The sequence below is a fragment of the Amblyomma mixtum genome, chromosome 1 (genome assembly GCF_055824585.1).
Source record: "Amblyomma mixtum isolate Tamu chromosome 1, ASM5582458v1, whole genome shotgun sequence".
NCBI classification, from domain to species: domain Eukaryota; kingdom Metazoa; phylum Arthropoda; class Arachnida; order Ixodida; family Ixodidae; genus Amblyomma; species Amblyomma mixtum.
Genome location: NC_143012.1, coordinates 105,151,674 through 105,166,493, shown reverse-complemented (window position 1 = coordinate 105,166,493; position 14,820 = coordinate 105,151,674). Strand labels below are relative to the sequence as shown.

At 47.7% G+C, this 14,820-nt stretch overlaps 1 pseudogene; it reads left to right on the top strand.

Annotated features, from left to right (window-relative positions):
* Nucleotides 1-12,766: 12,766 nt before the first annotated feature.
* LOC149367417 (uncharacterized) lies at nucleotides 12,767-14,814 on the top strand (annotated as a pseudogene).
* Nucleotides 14,815-14,820: the final 6 nt, after the last annotated feature.

Genomic DNA, 14,820 nt, shown 5'->3' with positions numbered 1-14,820 from the left:
GCTTTTTCGTGTATATCTGCCCTTCGTTTAGCCATATCCCGAGGTATTTGTATTCGGCCACTTTGGGTATTTCGTGGCCTTGTATTGTAAGCACCTGATCAGTTGTATCGTTAAAAATCATCACACCTGATTTAGTTGCGCTAAAACTGAATCCTAGAGCGTCTCCACAGCAATTAACCAAAGTTTGTAAATCTTCCTGGCTATCTGCTAACAGTACAATATCGTCCGCATACATTAAACCCGGGAGTCGCTGCTGAACTACAGTTCCGCCTAATCTGTAGGACAGATTATAACCCAGATTACTTTCTTCTAGCCTTCTTTCCGTATTTATCACGTAAAGCATGAACAGCAGCGGTGATAGAGGACAACCTTGCCTTAATCCTTTGTGTACCCCCACAGTTGTGGTACTTTTTTTCCCTTCCCATGTAATTTCAACTTCATTATCTCGGTAGATTTCCTGTAAAAAATCAATTACGTCATGACCGATACCTAAATATTTCAATATGCTCCACAGGAGTTCCCTGTTCACCTTATCGTATGCACCGCCAAGGGCGTCCGCAGAATTTTTTGCAGGGGGGGGCCCCATTGGTTGTTGGCGCCGGAGGGGGGGGGGTATGTTCGTAGCAAAAAGGCACTATTTGCGGAGTAAATTTATTTATTTATATACAAATAAAATAAATAAGTAAAATACACACATGAAAGAAAAATTACAAACAGCAAATTAAAGCGAGGCTAGGAGAGATATTCTCGTGCATTGTTGCGCTTACGAAGGAACTGGGACACAATCAGGGACGACACAGAATAACAACCACCAACTAGCCCAATTTGAAACTCTTCTAGGAGAGATAAATTGGAGTTTATCAACGAAGAAACAATTAAAATTAATAAAAATGCAAAAAGATACTATCACTTCGTGGAGAAGAGTGCTCAGTCTTGCTGCATACGGGTTCTCGACACACCCGGATTGATGACCAGCACACAGCACAATATGTTCACAAACACGCAACGACAGTCACTCAGTCAGTCTTCCTTGAACAGAAACTGTGGACGCCTCGGATTTTTCTGGGCGAATTGCGTGATGACACTGGTGATAAATTCATTTCTGTGCTTCATTACACGCTCTCGGTGCACACTCATCATACAAAGGCCGTCCAGTCTGTCGTTTGTCATCGTTGAGCGTAGCCACGTTTTCACTCTCCTCATTGTACTGAAGGAGCGTTCGACCGTACAGGTAGTAACTGGCAAAGCCAGAGCCACCTCAATGGCTTTTGCAACACCAGGGAAGAATGTCTTGGCCTGATGTAGAGGCTCGCAGTAAGTTATTTCTGATGGGTCCCCAGTTTTGTTGCACCACATCTCGTACCAAGAGATGGCCTCTTCCTTGAAGTTGTCGATGCCGTAAAAGCACTGGAGTTCTTCGGCGAGAACAGCGAACTCAACACGGCTCAAGTGCTTCATTTTTGATGGATGCAGCTGGAGAAGTTTGAAGCTCCTCTCATTGCTTTCAGAAAAGCGCCGAGCTAAAGAAGCAGTGAGGGAGTCCAAGTACGGCACATATATTGCCACACGGTAGTATTCCTCTGGCGACTGAATCCCGTAGTTGTCTCGGTGGGCCTGACGAGAGACTTGTCTTGGTACAGATATCACCACATTTAAGTGATTGGCTGCCTCCCTTGCTGCATTCATGATGTTAGAGAACTCCTCTACAGCGTTTGTCCGGTGGCCGCGAAAAATACGTTGTAGCTCAGTGATGTGGCCATGCACAGAATGGAAGTCCATGGATACACCTTGCAGAATGTTCGTAGCTGGTTCGAGCCGAGCGCTGTACTTCGCTACAATATGCAAGCAGACGATGAAAGATGAGCTTGTTGTTGCGCAGTAGAGGATGTGAGCTCGTTGTCTAGTTGCAGCGTTCGAGCATGATTCCGTGGACGCGAGCTGCTCGAGTGCTTCGACTATGGCCACGTAATGCTGAGAGAAGATCATAATAGACTTGTACTTTGCAGACCATCTTGTCTCACACAGCATCGGAATGTTGGGCACCAATTTTCTCCGGAGCACGCTCTCGCGGAAGAAGTTTATGGTTTGTTTGATTATCCCAATTGTGTTTCGAATTTCAGAGACGTCGTTCAAATCGTTGATGACGAGATTTAGTTTGTGACTTGCACAGTGGAAAAATAGTGCCTTCGGGAACTGTTTTTGTATAATTTTGTTCACTCCAGCTTCTTTTCCATCCATTGTAGAGCATCCATCGTACCCCTGTCCAACGAGGTTCGAAAGAATCAGTCCGACGTTCGTCAAAAGCTTCAAGATTGCCGCGGCGATGCAAGCAGAGTTTAATTGCTCCAGCTCTACAAATCCCAAAAACTGCTCTCGAACGCACACTTCGACTTCCGCCTTGTCAATAAAGCGAACGCCTATAGACATCTGCTCTTTTCCTGAAATATCTGCAGTTTCGTCAGCAAGAACGGAAAAAGCAAACGCTTTGTTAGTTTCGGTAACTATCTGCTCTCTCAGGATGTCGCCACAGATTGTGATGATCTCGTTCTGGACGCGGACAGAAGTGTACTTGGCATTGCCAGCAGAAGAAGCAAAGTGCTCCTGAAGTAGAGTATCTCCAGCTTCTACACGAAAGTCAAGCAGATCATTGAAGACTCCACTATCGGACTGCTTGCCGCGAATCGGCAAGTCATGCGTCGCGCAAAAGACAATGGTGGAAACTATTGGAAATAGTTTCTCACGGTTCCTTTCAACTTGCGCGTGCAGTGCTCTGTTCAGCTGCTGTACAACGGGTAGCTGCTTGCCTTTCATCACATCCATAAAGTTCTGTGAGGCCGTCATTGCCTCCTGGTGCCATTGGGATTTTACGTGATCCCTGCACGCCTCGTGCATTTTTCTGTAGTTACTGAAAGCGCGCACGATAAAACTACCTTGAGTACCCCGGTGAACACGCGGAGGAAAAATGACGCAAAAACGACAAAAGGCGCCTTTCGCGGTCGCTGAGTACGCAAGCCAGGGGGCGTAATCTCCCAGCCACTGATGTCGAAAAGGCCTCTTTCCAGGTGTTACATCCTTCTTAAAATCATATGTGACATTTGGCGACCATGGCTTAGTAAGAAGACGTAACTTCAAAAAGTCCGGTATGCCAGTGAGTTTAGCTTTGCCTAGAAACTCTCCTAAGTCATATTCTTGAGGCAAGTTATTTGTTTTCTTGATGTTGTCTCCGGACTTCGATCCCAAGCAAGGAGAAAGGGAATCGTTTCGGCTTACTGCGTGACCGGAGCTCGCTGGTGGAGTTCCTTCCATGGAGACGACGACGCCGGCTACTGTCCGGTGATGAAAGGTTGCATCGCTCTGGTCAAATCCGGACTTGAATCCCAAGAAAGGAGAAATGGAATCATCTCGGCCTGCTGCATCACCTGAACTCACTGTTGACAGAGTCCCTTCCATGGAGTCGACGGCATCAGCTACTGTCCGGTGATAAAAGCTTGCATCACTCTGTTCAAATGCTACACCGTTGTCACATGTCACACCAGAATCTGCAGGGGCGCATTTGGATAATGCTTCGTCAGACAACCGCTGACGCTTGAAGAAGCGTCGAATATCCATCATTCGGGACCGCGCGAGACAAAGCTGGCTATGGAGTTCCTCGGGGTTGGTAGTGTTAAAAATATATACACATTGATTGGAAAAACGGTTGAATGCGTACGTTGAAAACAAAAAATGACTATGTATGCAGCGAAAACTTATTTACAAGATAAATGCACGCTCGCAGCTTCATACACCTCGCTCCATCTTGCTCGCGCAACCGCACAGTCGAGTATTTGCACACACACTACTCGCCGCTCGTCGTTTTCTCGTCCGCTGTCTTGGTTGTTCTCAGCTTCGTTGACAACCGGCCACTAAAAACACCAAAGCACAAACAAAGAGGCGCGCACACGCAAGGAACGCCGCGCGACTTCCGAGGGGAAGGGACACTCGCCACTCCGGTCGGAAAATTTGTTTTGTGTGTTTTTATGAGGTTCAGAGCCCCAAAACGACTCAGGCTATGAGGGACGGGCGGTCTCTTTACCATGCACTGACATCGCACAGTACATGGGCGCTGTTGGGATTTGAGGCCCAGCCAGAGGTGACAGGCGAGCCAGGCAGGCGCCATCGGGCTGCCTTGACCAAAGGCGCTGGTTTCCGGAGAAGACGCAAGGAACGCTGGTGTGGGGGCGCCTCTGGAGACTGCGTCGCCGTGAACAAAAGCAGCTAATCCCCTTTGCCGAAAATTCTGAAAGCGGCGCTTGTACCGAACTGCGCTCTCCCGTGGATCGGAGGAGACAGCGAGCGGCGGCGGCGCCAACTCATCGCCCGCTTGCCCCTGAGCAGTCCGACAAACGGGGATGGACACGGCTGATTTGTCCCTCCCTCCTGAAGAATTCATCGGTGGCCGGGGTGTGCACTGTCTGCCTCCGTGTCGCTATCTCTCTAGAGATCAAAGAAACAGGCACACATCTCAAGACGGCTCGAAACACATGCTCGCCGGTGCCGCTGTATGTCTGCAACGACGCGTCCCCGGACGCGGCACTTTGCAGATGTGACCCAAAGCGTGGAAGCAGGGCCGCTTTTACTCTTTTGGCTGAGCGCACCGCCGCCCCTGACGTGCGGCCATCACTCACGATTCGAGTGAGTGATTTTCCAGGGGGGTGCAGCCGCCCCCCCTTGCCCCCCCCTCCGGACGCCCATGTGCACCGCTTATGTCCAGAAAGGCTAAAAACAGAGGTCTTTTTTCCGCCTTAGCTATTTCTATGCATTGGTTAGCACGAACAGGCTATCATCTAAACGCCTACCCCTTCTGAACCCATTCTGAAGTTCTCCGAGTATCCGATTACTTCCTACCCATGCCTGCATCTTTAATTTCACCGCCTGCATTGCCAGCCTGTACATAACAGACGTTATCGTAATCGGACGGTAGGATTTGATGTTTATCTTATCTCCTTTCCCTTTATAAATCAAATTCATTTTACTTTGTCTCCAGCTGCGCGGAATTTGCTGATTAGTTATGACTGCCTCCAATGCTTTTATCAGCGCTTCCTTGTTTCTTGGGCCAAGTTCATTAATCAGCTTAATTGAAATTTCGTCTATCCCTGCGGATGTGGTTTTAGGAATATTCGCTTCCGCCTTTTCCCAGTTAAGACTAGTCAGTTCTAAGCTGTTCTCTTTTGTGCTGTCCTGTGTTGCCGCCTCACTTGGGGAGATTAACCCATTGGCGTTGCTAAAAGACGCAGCTATAAATGACGTAATGTAGTCCACAGCATCGTCTCCCTCTAAACATTTTCCCTCAGCATCTATAATCTGTTCCTGCTTTCTTTGATTTGTTTTCCCCAACCAGCTTATATGGTTCCAGAATTTTCTTGGCCCCCCTTTATTTGCCTCGCGAACTTCAGCCAGCCAATTATCAGAGGACTGCTTTATTTTAGCCTGGGCTAGGACCTGAACTTGCTGTTTCTTTTGTCGATAAGATTCCCATTTTTTGCCTATTTCCTCTTCAGATAACTGCGCCCTCTTTGCTTCACTGTGTTCTCTTGAAGCCACCCATCGTTGTTCGATGGCCTCCTTAATTTCCATATTCCACCAGCTTCGTGGCTTCCTCTTTCCTCTCCAGCGGTTAACTCCTTTCACTTGTTTCATTTTTGTAGCGATGAGCAGTTCTAACTGATTATAATCCCAATTTTCCATGTGGCGTTTCTCAATTACTTCTTCTGTATCGGCTGATATTAGCGCTATTTGTTCATCATTTAATTTTGCGTTGTCTTTTGGACTTCGTTGCATTTCTCTTTTGACTAGGGCTCCCAACTGTAGACTAATACGTTTATGATCACTTCCTAGGCTGTCCTTCCCCTCTTCGTCTATTTCCATTATTGCGAGCTTGCTATAGATGCCCTGCGACATTAGACAGTAGCCAATGGTTGTTTGCCTGTTACGGGATTCCCACGTGATTTGTCCCTCACATTTAGTTTCTCTATTGACAATAACTAGGTTGTGCCGCTCACACAAGTATAGCATTAACTTCCCGTTACAATCTGTGTATCCATCCAGATCCTCGATGTGGCCGTTCATGTCTCCAAGCAAAATAATATCGACACCGTCTCCAATCTGCTTTATATGGTCATTGAGGCACTTAACAGATCCTTGTTTTCTTGCCTGCATTTGTCCCCGGTCCCTAAATAAACTACCCCTAGCCATGTCCTTTTGCCAGTAATTGTACCTGATACCCAGACATGTTCTTTGCAAGTTGATTTTATTCTTTGCCAATTTGTTCCTTGATGTATCAGCATACCTACTCCTCCTCCCTTCTTCTCCGTTGTTCTGTTGCACCCTTCCCAGACATAGCCATCGATGAAAGGTGGATCTTCTAGATCCCTCAGATGTGTCTCGCATAGAGCATACACACCTACTGCTTCGTCCTTTAACTGCTGTTCTATTTCTAGCCATTTCGCTCCCTTTCTACCCCCTTGCATGCTTATGTAACTGATCCTGGCGTTAAATTTCTTTTTCGTAGTTTTCTTTCTGGGCCTCCTAGTGGCCATTTTGTTGGGATCAGCCGCCATTGTTACATTTACATCGCTTCTACCTACCCCTACGCCCTGAGCCACCGTGGACCCCCTAAAAAAGCTACCGCAAGACATCCCAGGCGCCTGCCTATCTCTTCTCCTACCCTTCCACTGAAATGGATGCCACCTCGTCCAAAGTCTCTGCCCGAACCTGCTCTGTGCACTTCCTTGTTTATGTCTACCACCTCAAAGCCTTTCTCGAGGCCTAACTGCCTTATCTCTCGATTAAGATTCACAACGTCTTTAGCAACCTCTACATTCCTTCCTTGTACTTCCGGCACTGTACACACCACGATCTGCGCTTGCTGTGCTATCGCCCTTATACCGTCAACTCCCTCAGCTAATGTTTTCCCTACTTGTGCGGCGTTACCATTCAGGACATCATTTAGCCCCGCCGCTACCACTACCAAGTTGCGCCTTGCAGCCTTCTCGGAAAGTTCACTTTTAGTAGCTCTCAGAACATCGTCCATTGTCTTTCCTGGAAACACCCCGACTGCTACCCGCCCATAACCCTTCACCTGGTCCAGAATAGCTCTTTTGCAGCGCCCCATGTTTGAGTCACCAGCGATAAGCACTAGGGTACTCTGCCCCTCCCTCCTAACTTCCGGATCTTGCTGCTTCTTATCGGCGACTGTGACCTCATTTCCTGGAAATAGCTCGTGCCCCTTCTCAGTATCGCCTCTCGACTTCCCAGCTGCCACTTGTGCGTAGCTGTTTCTGCCTGAACATGTCTGACCTACTGGCCTCTCGCTGTCCATGCCAGTGCAAGCCCCATCCACGTGGCTGGCGCTGGAATGCCCGCCATTGCGGCTTCCAATGGCGGTGTCAGCCGTTTTTGACTCGATCTGACAAAGCTGTACTTGAAGCTTACGCTTCTCTGCCCTCTCTATCTCTAACTCTGTTTCTAGAGCATCCATCCTTAGCACTAGTTCGCTGTTCGCCTGTTCAGCCCTGTCCAGGCGTGCACCTAATACGCAGAATTTACACATAAAATCTGCGCCTTCGGCCTCCTCCACTGAATCCAACCGCGTTTCTTTTAAATTCACTGATTCCTCACACTCCATACATCTAACCTTCAGTAGCTTAACCATCGTAGCAACACTCGATTATTGCTTGCACCAAATGCCAAGATATCTACACGCTCAAGACAAAAACACCTGAAAACACGTCCACATTAAAATAAAATTCTGGCTACCGCAAATGCCGATCGATCACTTACAAAAAAATAGCTATCTCTCTAAAAGTTAACGCACAAAAAAAAAACACTGAGACAACTGCCGGCCAAATAGTCCCGGCCGAAATTAGGTCACTGACCTAAATTCTATTCTATAACCTGCACTTCCCCTAACAGCCTAAAACACTAAACACACTTTTAAAACTATTAAAGGAAAGTACTCATCTATTTTACGCAGTCGCTCTCGCAGTCTGTCCGGTCCCAGTCTCCACGCGTGATCCGAAGAGCACCTAAACCTACGTCCGCACAGCACGGCTGTCAACTGTCAACTCTGGCAGGGGTGGGAGAACAGCGCCGCTCCGCGGCGCGCGAGCAAGCCCCGCCGCGCGCGCGTGATCGAGGCGGCCGTGCCCGCGGCGTCGGAGTTTGCAAACCGAAAGAGGTAATCTAGTAACGTTGGTATGGGTGGAGGATAAGCATACGGAGGAAGAGAAGAATAGAAGACAGGAAGCAGTCCAAGAAGTGACAAAGACAGTCCAATTAAGAATCTAAACCGAGTGTAGTGAAATATCGGAATGTAAAAAAAAAACGAAATAACAATAAAAGCCTCTGGAGGCCAGGCTCGCTCCCTTGGCTGGGGTTCGCTGATGATGGTATCGACTTCTCTCCTTTTCGTTCTCTCTTTTATACCCACACTTTTCCATTCCACCTTTCCACCTTTTATTTCATTTAAAATTAAAAAAATTAAAATTTTGGTACTAGACCGATTTTTTTAAAGTCTATTGGCTTCTTCATCACCCGCGATACATTAGTGGTGCGGGAGAGTCCCAAACTAGTCTCAATCTACCGACTGTTGCGCAAATCAGAGAAAATCGAAGAAAAATTCTCTCGGCTTAACCACGCGTTTGTTTGGGCTCAAATTTCGCACAGAGGTTGCATTTAGTGGTCAGTTTTGTTTTATACTACATTTAGCTGGGGTACTTGCCTGATTCAGTCAGAAGTTTTTGGAAATCCCCATCGTATGTGGCGACGACGATCCAAAACTGAAAGACTTCGCAGCAATGGTAGGCGTGGCGCCATCTCGCAGCCATCGGAGAAACGAGCTCTCCACTTAGCACAGCAGGGTTTCTCCGGTCGGTGCGAGATGGCGCTACTGGTACCATTACTGCGATGTCTTTCAGTTTTGGATCGTCGTCGCCACATACGATGGGGATTTCCAAAAAATTCTGACTGAATCAGGCAAGTACCCCACCTAAATGTAGTATAAAACAAAACTGACCACTAAATGCAACCTCTGTGCGAAATTTGAGCCCAAACAAACGCGCGGTTAAGCCGAGAGAATTTTTTTCGATTTTCTCTGATTTACGCAACGCGCGATACTCTGGCCCTATCTACTACTATCATCATCAGCGTTTCCTGGCCGTGGGGGCAGCGTGGAGCTCGCTGGAGAGTTTTTCTCCTTTTCACCTGGAATTCCTTCAGAGTGAGTGAAAACTTTTCGCAGTCCTCCTTTATAAAGATCTAGCGCATCTCTGTATCAAATTTGAGCTTAATTGGTCCCGTAGTTTTTAAATTATAAGTGTTTTTCTATCTTGCTTGTATGTCAACAAAGCACATAGCCAAATGCTGAACACAAATAACGTGTTTTTGATCTTTTGTACCCTTTCTAATCAGCCTAAACTTTATGTAGCTTAATTGCGCCGTCTTTCCGATCATTTGGATACCTTATTTATCCCTTTAGACCAATATTTTTTCCGGCAATTTCCTCACTGGCGTCCCAGAACCCTCCTCGCAGCGCCGCCTCTCCTCCTCCGCTCTTTTCTCCCTTCTCCTTTTTTTTTCTTTCACGGCTGTTGCGCTCTTCGGTCTATTCCTCCGGCGAGTCTGCCTCCGCGCACCGCCGCCGCGAATCTGAGAATATCACGGAAGGAGACCAGGTAGTGCATTCCCTGCTCACGACAGTATGAGGCATTAAAGGCTTTCGCCTTAATAAAGCGATTCTGCTCCTATTGTCTTTCACAGCTGTTCTGCTCCTGGCGAGCTTCTAGGGCGGCCGGCTCGCGATTTTCGCGTTGCCCTTCGAGCCATTTGTATGGCCGGCACGGTCCTCGCGCAAAGAAGGCGACTGCGCACGTACTTAAAATGGCGTTAAAGGGCGATTCACACGACGGTCCGTTCGCCCGCGGCCCGCGCACTACCTGGTCTCCTTCCGTGATATTCTCTCGTATTACCGAGACAAAAGAAGGGAATACGCACCCCCCGCTCCGTCCCTCACCATAGCGCAGGCTGCACATTGGCGACAACTACAAACCCGGTCTCCTTCCGTGATATTCTCTCGTATTACCGAGACAAAAGAAGGGAATACGCACCCCCCGCTCCGTCCCTCACCATAGCGCAGGCTGCACATTGGCGACAACTACAAACCCGGACTGCTCAATACCCAATACTGCTGCATGCCCGATACCCAGACCAATTCTCGTAATCATGCAAACTTTTGCGGCAAACCAGGCGCCCCCTACGATTTACATCATTGGCAATAAACGTTTCCACCACCACCTACGTGTTCATGCGTCAGCACATTGAGAGGCGCGCTGACCAGGCCGCGGTTCAGAAGACGCGCAGATTCGCGGCGGCGGTGCGCGGAGGCAGACTCGCCGGAGGAATAGACCGAAGAGCGCAACAGCCGTGAAAGAAAAAAAGAGGAGAAGGGAGAAAAGAGCGGAGGAGGTGAGGCGGCGCTGCGAGGAGGGTTCTGGGACGCCAGTGAGGAAATTGCCATTTTTCCAAAGTTAGAGGCAATTTTGTGATGTAAACAAACGGCCTCCCAACTAGGCTTTTTCTATCAGTTAAGGATAGAAAATTGCTCCCGCACTTCGAATACTTAGTTTTAACCCTTAAAACTATATATTTTTAGATCCCTTGAAGTGTAAGGAATACACCCGTGTTTGTTTTATCTTTGCTGGTTGATTTCTAAAGAAGTTATTATCGATAAACGTCACGCACGTGTTCACATGGAGGTGACTTTTGTGTTAAATTTTGTTTTTATAATTCTTTCTCTTAGCTCAACTACGCTATGTAATATATCATTTTGACCACAAAATTCAGAGGATTCACATGCCGTTCATTTCAAGTCTGCAGATTTATTAGGTGTCAAGTTATCGTGTTTTGTGCATCTGGGCTATAGGGAAGCTAATTGTTATGAGTGATTGTATACGCACGACGTCGTTTTCTCCAACCGGAAGTTTGTACACGCAAGACGTGATACGGTTGCTCCATCTGACGAGAAAGACCAATATCAACTTTGTTTCCCCGTGGCCTCCGTGATCGGCTCCGGACGCGCGGCGCTGTTCTTTGCTCTATCGCGGAGGCCACGGTCCCACCGCTCCGTCCCAGCCAGTCATATGACACTCCACACACTTTGCAATTACGTAACGTCCGTGCGCTCGCATTTGTGTGTTTTTTTTACTTTTCTTTTTCCTAACTGCGGGCCCGAGAGGAAAGGCGGAGGGAGTGGTGAAAAGTCGTCCGCTTCTACGCAGCGCGTTTGAACTTGTTTACGTCAGTCTTCTTTACAAAATTGTCAGTCCAATGTTTCCAATGCTGCTACAGCCTTGCTACATCCGGAGCAAAATGTGTGTGCGTGTGCGTGCGCGCCTGTAGCCTGCACAGACGCGTGTTCCAGAATCACAAAGCCGCTAATAATCGTTCTTGGCCGCCTAGACGCAGGCGCATTTGGAGCGCCCGCACCCCGCGCGCGAGCTCTGCTTCGTTTTAGAAGTTTGAATGATAGGCGAAATACGAAACAGAAAGAAAGCAAGCAAGCGCGCACTTATGCTGCCGCTACACATGTGTAGCGGCAGCTCCCAAAGGCGATGCGCGATGGCAGGCTCGACTACGGAAAGGGACGCCGAGGGTGGCTGCAGCCGTTGGGAAGGGGTTTGAAGCGCCGCTGCGGGACGGGCGAACTATAACGAAGGTGGTGAGGGGGAAAACCAGTTGCTTAGAAAAGCAAAAGGTGCACGAAGGTCAGCAGCACGGGGGACGGCCAACCGGCAAATGTAGCTAGTTCGCTTGCCAAAAAGCGCTGCCGAATGCCGCGCGGTATCTACTAAAACAGTTTAGAAGAGGCAAGCGGTGTACCATTACGAGAGCGCCTAGGGCCCGCCTCGAAGGAAGCGAAAGACGGGAGGTGGCGGTGAGGGAAGGGGAATGGTTCAAACAACGTTATAACTCTGTCGTCTTGCACTCGTGAAAACCACTCAAGTTACAAATTTCCGAACTTAAGACTCGCGTCATGCAGGCAAGCCGAAAAAGTGCTCGTTCACAACGCTGTATTTAGTCACGAACAGTGTATTCGTTCTGACTCGGAAAATTTCTGAACGCTTGTTTCGCGAACTTCGCAAAGCTGTCATACTTCTCCCCTAAGCAGATCTCCATCACAGCAACGCCGAAATCCCTGTCGTCCACGCTAAGCCATTGGCGATCTGGTGGAGGCCGTCGAGCATGGATGGCGAGAAAAAAACGAAAAAAAAACGCAGCACGCGACTACGTGCGGCGAGAACGAACGCCAATTTTCTTCGCTAGACGGCGCAAGCGACCCACGTCGTGCGTGTACAAACCTCCGGTCGGCGAACACGACGTCGTGCGTATACAATCACTCAATTGTTATTGCACTTTCTTACTGAAATCCGCCAGATGTGGCGGAATTGCGTCAAATCGTTTCAGAGCATGCCAGCGCAAACCTGCTGTGTTTTGCAGGTGTTTTTGAGTGTTGCTTAGCATTTTAAATACTTGGAAAAGTGTAAATCAACGAATTTGGAGTTTTCTTATGGGCAATGGATCATTGTCAGTATACTGTCTCACTAATTTCCATCGGATTGGGCGTATTTGTACCTATTTTGTTTCTAAAGCCTTTAACTGTGCCTTCTAGTTGCTGATCCATCTTGAACACCTCATATTAGTCTAAATAGGTTGAGAAGAATATCCCAACGAATCTAATTTGTGCTTTTTTTTCATTAAAAGGAGGAATACTCTGTACTTACATATATACACACGTTACACACCTGCAAAATGACAAAGGAAAAGAAGGGAAAAAAGGAAAAGGGTCGTGAAAAGAGAAAAGAGAAGAAAAGGCTCGAACAATTGGAACAGACGCCGACCACAGTGACCAAAGATTCTCTCTTGAGGAAGCAAATTCAGGAAACTGCAGAGAGAACAGTTGGAGGGCCTTGGCCTTCCCCTTCATTAAATACAGTAGAGGGTCAGACCACAGATGCCTGGAACGACACATGGTCTGAAGAGGAACAAGGAGAGACAGATGTAAAAGTCAGAGAGCTTCATGGTCCAAATGAGGAGGCTTGTAGCCTGACACAGGAGGACTTCCCGGCTCTTGGGACAGAACAGATGAACCAACCCTGCGAGGAGGGAACAAAGGTTAAATCAGTCCTTCACCGACTCTCGGTCATTGATCAGGCTCCCTTCACAGCTGCAACCAAGACTGCAGCAGCAACTCCAGGCAATGAGGAGGTGGAGGTGCAACTCAACTGTATCATTACACAGATTTCCAAGATGAAGACGCTTCTATTAGAGTCAACACACAAGAACAAAGAACTGCAGGGACGGATTGAAGGGATGAAGGAATCATTGCATGTTGCACACAACGAAACAGGAAGCAAGATCATGCGGCCACCAGGACAAGAGGAACCTTTGTGTCAGGTGGAGCAAGGTCCAAAGCGAATGGAGGCCCTAGTGGTAACGTCAGAGAAAGGAACAATTGGGCAAACTTATTCAGAAAAATATTGAACCATATTCACTTGGGCTAGTGGATGTAGAGATGAGGCCATCCAGGGAAGGCCTAGTTATCACAGCAACCTCGGCAGAAACCATTAAGAAAGTTGAAAGGGAACTTCATGAAAACAGAGCCACGAGGAACGAGGTCGTGACACGGCTCCCTAAGAAAAAACCGCAGAAAAAGGTCATTGGCATATCCGAGGAGGTGCCTGAGGAAGAGATCACTGAGCGAATCATTAAGCAGAATAATTTCAACTGTCACTCTGAGGACTTTCGGTTAGTGAGGACGTGGAAAGGGAAGAGCGGCACCACGGCCATTATAGAGTTGAGCAAACAAGCTTTTAAGGCTCTCAAAGGAAGAGAGAGAATTAACATCTTGTGGACAAGATGTTTCTTCTATGACAACACGTACTTGCCACGCTGCAAGAATTGCTCTAGGATTGGGCACACAGAGCGAGTCCGCACAGCAGAAGCCCGATGTGTCGATTGTGGAGAAAATCATCACGTACGACAATGCTCTAACGAGAGGAAAAACTGCAAGATTTGTGAGGACAGAAATGTTCACGCCAATGAAAGGAGGCATTCCTCTCTGAGTAACAATTGCCCGATTTTCAAGGCGGCACAGTTGAAGGAAACCCTTCAGATAGTTGCAAAACTATATGTGATCAATAGTCGAGAAAACAAGAAACATCAGATCATGCATATTACAACTCTGAAGTTTTTGCAAATCAATTTAGCTTGTTCTTTTAAGGCTACACAGCATTTAACAAATACTCAATACAACAACAAGACATCACGTTAATTCAAGAACCTTGTGCACTAAATAATAGTACAATCGGTTTCGGTATCAAAGAAAGAATATTGGCAAAAAAACAGCGAGAACAAACGGGGACGAGACGAAGAATACACAGGAACAAGCGCTGACTCTCAACTAAAGTTTATTCACAGGAAACACGCTTATAAAAGGAAACAGAAAACAAAAAAAACACCAAAATCAGAACGCATGTGTTACTATGTGATGTTCAGATATGCAACCTCACAAAGGCTGTCTACATGAACCCGACAGAGTCGAGTCGAGTTTGCTTGTCGATTAAAAAACCAGTTGTCGGGTTCATGTAAACGCTGTCGGGTCGAGTAAAATAAGCGGCGGAGCGAGTCGAGTTAACTCGCCTGCAGGGGGTAGGTTAACTCGCTTGACCCGCCTTTCTAAAAGCATGTCGGGCAACTCTCGGAAAGCTTCCGGTCATGTGATCAGTC